The 8,044-nt window shown below is 34.2% G+C and overlaps 1 pseudogene; it reads left to right on the top strand.

Annotated features, from left to right (window-relative positions):
- Positions 1–309: 309 nt before the first annotated feature.
- Positions 310–7,167, top strand: LOC116106024 (annotated as a pseudogene).
- The last annotated feature ends 877 nt before the right edge of the window (positions 7,168–8,044 follow it).

Here is an 8,044-nt window from a genome sequence, read left to right as displayed (position 1 = left end):
ACACATCTTTATATAGCACAACCTCACAATCTCTTGCAGTAATTACAACAATAACTAACATGGCTTCCCTGCCATTTCTCCAACTCGAACTCCTCTTTCATCAACAAGGTAAAAAAAAAAATCAATTATATCACAAACTCTATTTCATTTATTATTCACTCTATTAGCTATTTTTTTTTTTTTTTTCACTATTGAAACCTATTCCCAATTGTTTGTTTTTTTCTTCCTATAGAAGGATTTCAGTAGGTTTTGTTTCTCTTCAACATCACAACTTTCCATTCACAATGCAAGAAATCAAGTGTTTCCAAGAAAATTGTATCGGTCATGGGCACCTCAGCAATCAGAACGCAGCCTGCCCCCACTGGCTCGGTAATTTTTTATTATTTTTTTTGCCTTAATTTGATGATTTATTTATGTCACATTTGATGTCTCTTTTTTGCTGTTATGATTGACGGGTTACAATTTTTATGATTTTGATTATGGTGTACTGATTTAATAGTTTTTGTCTACGAAATGATGTCGCTTTGAATGTTTGGTTTATGGATTTTATCCGATCTTTTTCAGGTAAGACAGCGATGACATTGACTGAGAAGATAATGGCTAGGGCTTCGGAGAAACCCCATTTGGTCCCGGAGAGAATTATGGGTTAATGTTGATATCTTGATGACCCATGATGTTTGTGGCCCTGGTTCGATTGTATCTTTAAGAAGAATTCGGGAAAATGCTAAGGTATTGTGTCTTTATAGCTCACTTGGTTATGTGTTGATTTTTTTTTGATAATTTTGCACAAATTCTTCTAGAACACTAGTGTATTCTGGTCATTGCTGAGGTAATTACCAGAGGTAATGTGTTCTTATAATAGATTTTGTTTTTAGTTATTGTATACGAGAGGGTTTCCTATTTCACTTGTATTAAGGTTGATATCTAGATGGGGCTTAGTCCGGTTTTGGTTTCTTTTAGTTTTGTCCATTTGCTTCATAATGTTGTAGTTGGTGTTTGATGAGGTGATATTGGTGATTACTAGCGTATAAGGTGACAGTTCTAATACTAGTTTCTTCTTTATCTTAATGATTATACTTTTTGATTATGTAATTACTAGATCGATCTTTTTTTGGGCGATTTTTGAAAATCACATTGATAATGATGGCTTTATGAGTGTATTTTTTCATATATCTTTCCAAGGTGTTTTCTTGTTTCTTTTTGCTCATATACTCTTCATTACTTCCTTAAAGTTATCCCATGTTGAAAAACTTACGTATGTCAAATTTTGATGCTTTTGTGTATATGTGTCTGTGTGTGCACATTTGCATGTACTTAATGTTTACCACAATATGCTTAATCACTATGGTTTTGAAGGTTTGGGACCGTGAAAAGCTTGCATCAACCTGATCATTATATTCACAAGTGATGAACGTGCAAACCGTAATGTGGATATCTTGAGGGATTCTGCATGAGCAAAATATCAAGTACTTTTATGATATTAATCTTGGTAACTTTAAGGTATAGCTCTACCATCCTTTTCGGTTTATTGCCAATTTCTATCAAAGAGCTTAACACCTCTTACTCCTTGTTTGGAAATGGATGAAAAGTTTACTTCATAACTTTGCGGACTAACCCTGATTATAAAGGTGTATGCCATGTTGCACTTGCCCAAGAAGGTCATTGCAGGCCTGGAGAGGTGAGTTTTATTAGAGAAACAATTATTTATTTATACCGTCTGTTATGCCATATTTTTAAAAATTCTTTTAAGATCTTCATTACTGCGTTCAGGTTTTTATTAGGTACAATTCTCACACTTGTACTGCTGGAGCATTTGGCCAATTGGCTACTGGCATAGGCAACACTGACGCGGGTTTTGTATTGGGTACGGGGAAGCTACTGCTCAAGTTTTTCCTTGTTACCGTTTCTGCTATAGAAACCATCTAATATCCAAGAAGTTGCTGAATACTGATGGATTAACCTTTCTTTAACAGAATAGTACGGAAACTCTATTAAAAATAGTTAAGATATTGTGGTATATAAACATTTTTCTTTCTTTCTGAATAGTCGTAGATGGTACAGCTGCTATTGCAGCTATAGATTGTGTGCAACCACGATTCTACATGAGGGGTTTTTTTTTTATTTTCGATTTCTTATTTATTCTCCTTTTTTCTCTTACCAGTCTCATCTGAGATGGAAAAATTCTGCTTATTATTTTTCCCTTGGTTGCATATCTTTAAACATTTTGATAAATTTAATGTGCATAGTCTATTGTTTGGAAAATTTGTATCGAAAATCTGTATCTCTCCTTTTTAGACTCCCATATCTTGGTAGATTAAAATCTGTACTTGGAAGCCTATCAGATTAAACCACTTTTGTTCACTGCTGCATCTCCATAGAACAATTATAGTGACACAGTTTTACTGCTGTAAGTTCAAATTAAATGTCATGGATATAGGATCTATTTGTTTGCTGATGATTACTCAACAAATTATGTAATTGCTAAAAAAACACCTAGTCTCTTTATTTGTTTGAGATAATGCTTAGTAAATCCTTAGAACTTAAATATATCTTTAAATCTGTTTACTCATTTCTCTTGTGCTTGATTGATTTAACTAATTCTCTCATGGTTGTATCTATAAAGTGCAGGTGCCCCCAACCCTTAGATTTGTAATGGATGGTGAAATGCCCGATTATTTGCTTGCAAAGGATTTAATTTTACAAGTAAGTATAATTGGGTCTTGATTTTTTTCTTTCAACGGAAATAACACATCCTCCACAGCTTGTTGAGTTTGAGAATTTTACAGTTATTCTTGGATGATCGAGCTTCCCTTTTTTATTTTGTTTAAAGTTATTGTCACTTTGCAGATAATTGGTGAAATATCTGTGGCTGGTGCAACATATAAATCTATGAGTTCGTTGGCTCAACTGTTGAAAGTTTAACTGTAAGTAAACTTGTTTACCTCTAATTGCAAGGTATCAGGTTACTCTGAATTTCTGTCTGCAGATGTTTTCTATTTCTTCGTTTATTTATGAAGAATTATGAATTGATTTTGCTCGCTCATATTGTAATGGACAGATGGAAGAGCGCATGACACTATGCAATATGGTTGTTGAAGCTGGGGGAAAGAATGGTGGGTCCCTGCTGATACTACACATTTAAGTATCTCGAGGTAGTGACTAGATCATCATATGCATCTTTTCCATCTATCAGTCTCTAGATATAGCTTCTTTTTTGACAAAGATAAATAGTTTTTTATGTTCTTCTTAATCTACTCTTGAGAAGATGTTTCTCTTTATGCAGCGTGTGCTTACTGTGGTATATTCTATTTTGTGCAGGATAGACATCTGCTCCCTACGAACCAGTTTATAGTGATCAGCAAGCAAGGTAGCTTTCTGTGATTTAACGGTCATTAGAGGACATTCTTTAAGCTATCTTGAATTATGTTCCTAATCCTCAGTCAGATGTGTGTACCTTTATGGTATCTTTGAACTTAAGAGTAAACATTTGCATCTGTAAGAAAATAAATAATGGCTTTGGTCAATGTGTTACTAATGTGCTGAAAGGTTTTTATGGTAGTATACAGAAATGAATGGTAAAGGATTGTTTCTAGTCTTAATATTGGAAGTGTAGGGGTCTCCCACGTTCAGATGGTACCAAACTCACTTACGCAAAGTTGTCAACAATACCTTGGCATCAAGAATTCATTGATCTTTGAAGTTGTATAGCAAGTTCTGGTCATATAAAAAAAGATTGCATAGTTTCCATTAATGTTGCTTTATTTAACCTACCTTTGCATCATTAAGATAATCAATATGGTTTCCTGGATTTATTGAACATATTAGTTTCTAAGGAAGGCCATGTGAATAGCGCAATTTCAGAAAGACATTTCGGACCCTACTGCCAGAAGCCTACATCTTTGGTGTATATTTTCGGGAAAATTCATTCTAAGTTGCTTCACATGTCCACATTATTATACGTAGGAGAAATAGATGTTCCTGACCTCGAGGAATTTATTTTTCTAAAAGGAAATTTTCTTTGTGAATCTACTATCCTTTTTTTTTTCTTTTTTAGTTTTATATTTGATATATTTTTTCCTCATTGAATATATCGCTTATCCAGGTCCTAAAAGAACTTTGGAGATCCTATTTGGAATAATTAATGCAAAAGGTGGAATATTTAAACAAAAGTATAATGCGCATTATTGACCTAGCTTTCTGCAGTTATGCTCTTGTTCAAATTTTTCTGAAACATTGAGGATTAATAACTATGTGGTCATGTTTAGACCACCTCACACTAAGTATCATGTATTTTGAATTTGTCGTCGGAACTTGCATATGTGAAAATAATATCTTGAACTACATCGACTTTGTGGATTCAGTTGTATTCTGTGTTATCACTTAATTTATTTGTGGAGAGTCATATTTTATTCTCTTACCTGTCATGCTTTCAATTCTACACCCTATCATGCTTTTTCCAATTCATTTTTCTTGATGTTTGTTTCTCTCTCTCTCTCTCTCTCTCTTCTTTTTTTTTTTTTTTTTTCGGTGGATGTTGGCTTAGGTTCCTTTCTGAGTACAGATTTGATGTCTCCAAGTTGGAGCCTCTGGTGGCAGGTGGGTGATTCTGTATACTTTTTTAAGTGAAAATCTCTCCCCTTCTTTCTCAATATGGATATATTTCTCGTAGAACTGTACTTTTCATGATCATAGTCCTTGGCAGTTTTGCTAGCTTGTGATTGCCATGAGTATGTAGTATTTAATTTGCAGCCTCATTCTCCAGATAATCGTGCTTTAGCCAGAGAATGCAAAGTGTGAAATTGACCGAGTGTATATTGGATCTTGTACTGTGGGAAAACAGAAGATTTTCTAGCTCAGCCAGAGTTTTTCTAGCATCAGTAAGAGCTATATCCTCAATTACTTTATTACTAGTGGCCAAACTATTGAGTCTATCAGGACAAGCTATTTCTGATTCCATTTTAACGCAACTGTAAAACTATGACAAGTGACTCTCTGTGCTAATAAAATTTGACCATGTGCAACTGATTTGATACTTTTTATTTTATTTTGAACTATAGAAATATGATTTGCCCTCTGCCATGAGCGGGTAGGCTAATATAATACTTGATGTGTCCCAGTATATTGGTTGCTTAAAATTTAACTAGTGACATTTTTCTTGGTAGATGCTTTAACAAGCTTGCTTGGAACAGCTACATGATTTCTTTTCTTATCTAACTTTTAGTATTAATTTTATGGGTTTATGCTTTTATATAATCCTTAATCTTTATATTTTTTTCTTATCTTCAGGGCAAAAAGGTTAAAGTTTCCACATCCTTGTCCCTGCTACCCAAAAGGTTTGTAATGTTGCATTGTTTTGGCTGAAAAATGTCAGTGAATTTGTTGTTTGTTACTTGATAAGACTGAATGATGATATAAATTAAATAAAAATTCATGTATACAATTGACAGGTTTGGATGGACTTATAACCTCCCGTACCAGATCTGAGGGCAAGACTTGCTCCCAGATATTTGAAGAAGCGGGTTGCGACCACCTGCTAGTCCCAGCTGTGGTGCTTGTTTGGGTGGCCCTAAAGACACTTATGCCCATGAATGAACCAAGGCAAGTTTCTCCCTTCCCTGTAAAATCTTCTAAATCATAGAATTTGGCCATGGGTTTAATACTACTCTAAATTATGTGTTTTGCATATTAAATACTTTTTGTACAGACAACTTTTCCTGTGGTTCTAATGATCATCATCTCTTCAATTGTGCACAATATCCAGGGTCATTCTAGTTGAGTTAGGTTTACTAGAAGAAGATCATAGATGTGTTGGCATATTTATGAACTGTGAAATTGCCTTGCTATGCCTTATCAATCTTTTAGTTCTCTTTAGGTACAAGGCTGTGTTTTAGTTAATGGAAATTTTCCCTACAACTGAAAATATTCAAAAGCATAGAATTTGACCATGGGGCCTAAACTTGCACATGGGCTTCTGTTCTTCAAAACCCCAATTTCAAGGAATAGTCCAAGGTCCATCTGGATAGTTGGATTACTAAAAAATAGATCATAGTAGTATTGGCATTTTTTTGCGCAGTTTACTGGCCTTTTCATATGCTCGTCATTCTCTTAGGTTTGAGCTCCTTGAAATTGATAAGTTATAAAGTGAATACAGTTGTTAATGTTAACTCCGTTACCTTTTTGTAGAATCGTTGTGTTTCATTTTGGCAAATGATAATATTCAACCAAATTAATGTGTTTTCCAATACCTCTGTTTTATTTTTGTTGGTGACACATTACAAATTACTTTGTATTTTGACAGAATGCATTAAAAGAGGCACCATCTTAATATGAAGCAAATAAATTAACAGCAGGGCAATGTCCTCATCAGCAAATTACAGTATTTGATATTAAGCTTTTTATTTTGTTTTATTGAGAGATGTTTAGTTATTATTATCATTAAAAAACTAAAATCTCTATTCCTTCGGGTGTGCCGAACATTTCTTGAGGAGCCTAACCCCTAGGAAGATGTTAGGTTTCTTGCTTCTTTACTGTTTGCTATGCCAAAAAGTTTGTAAAAGCTGTGAGATTGGATATACTACTGTGGATGCTGAGGCATTATGTGTCTTCCAAACCCTTAAATTTGACTGAAGATGCAAGAAAACTATTAGATAATGTTATTTTATTTGAGCAAAGGGCTAATAGGCCATAGGCAGTACTAGATATGTATCATGGAAACGTCGAAAACTAGTTACTACACTAATTTTCCTGAGCAACCATTCTAGTTTTTGGTGGATGCTATTTTTGGCTCACCAATCAGAATTGGAGTCCTATGCACTGCTTACTTATGATCGATAAATGCACTTGTGTTCTCAAACCTATTCTCTGGTTGGAAGAGCAATTCAATGTAAATTACCCTATAATGCGCTGATATGAGTAATGTAACGCATAACCATAGATATGCATGTGGTCTACTGAATTCATATTAGCCATTTGCTTTTTAAATGTCGTATTTGTGATCCTAGATAACGTTTTGAGGTGTGATGATTGCAGGTGTGTGTCTCGACGACAAACAGGAACTTCCCCGGCAGAATGGGACACAAGGAGGCCAGATCTATCTGGCTTCACCATATACGGCTGCAGCATCTGCTTTGATGGTTATGTGACTGTCCGAGAGAGTTTCTGCAGTAGACTAAAATGCTGTAGTTTGTATTATTATTTCGTAAGCTTTGTGATGCAAGTTTCTTCACCCAAAGTGCCTTCTAGACGTGAGTTAGATGTGAAGAATCTCGAGAAGATTTTGTGTTATGACAATGTGACTCTGGGGCTGGTATTAATAAAACTGTTTTATATATAATAAATAGAATGCTTGGTTTTGGATGTATAGATCGACTAAGGCACGAGCTTCATTTTTGTACCATATGACCTGTTGAAAATGCTTTGTCATCGAAGGTTGGTTGTCGGCGATCGGTGGCCATCATCAACACGATGGTCAATGTGAGAGACAACTTTAAGAGCCTGGGTTTTTATGAAAAATGTTTAAAATGATATATATACATAAGGGGTTATCCGTAGTACAAAATTTGTCTCAATTTAAGTTGGAAAGATTTCATCCCTTTAATATAAAAACTTATTAATTAAGTGACAAATCCTTGAAAATCAGTCTCAAATAAAACAAACACAAAGGAGACTTAATCTAATATATACGAGTGTTAGTTGAAAAAAACAAACAATCCCTTAGATTAGACGTCTCAATCACATTGTTGCACCCTGTACAAATGAGTTTGAGTTTGACATGTTAATATTTATGCTATTTAAAAAGAAGTAATTTTTCATTCAATAATAATATGCTTATTTACGAGTTTACTAACCGCTTTATTATCTTTGTTAAAATTACATATGGTATCCATACTATGCGTATGGTACCCGTACTATACGTTATATTAAAAAGGATAGTAAGATAGTTAGTAAGATCGTAAGTAAACATATCATTCTCTTTTTCATTATGCACCGCTTTCTCAAAAGTTTTTTAATTAAATCTTTTGCTTTAACATCACCTGCACTTCTA

Source organism: Pistacia vera, unplaced genomic scaffold (genome assembly GCF_008641045.1).
Source record: "Pistacia vera cultivar Batoury unplaced genomic scaffold, PisVer_v2 Contig117, whole genome shotgun sequence".
NCBI classification, from domain to species: Eukaryota; Viridiplantae; Streptophyta; class Magnoliopsida; order Sapindales; family Anacardiaceae; genus Pistacia; species Pistacia vera.
The sequence above is the reverse complement of the archived record's forward strand: the minus strand, read 5'-3'. Positions and strand labels throughout refer to the sequence as shown.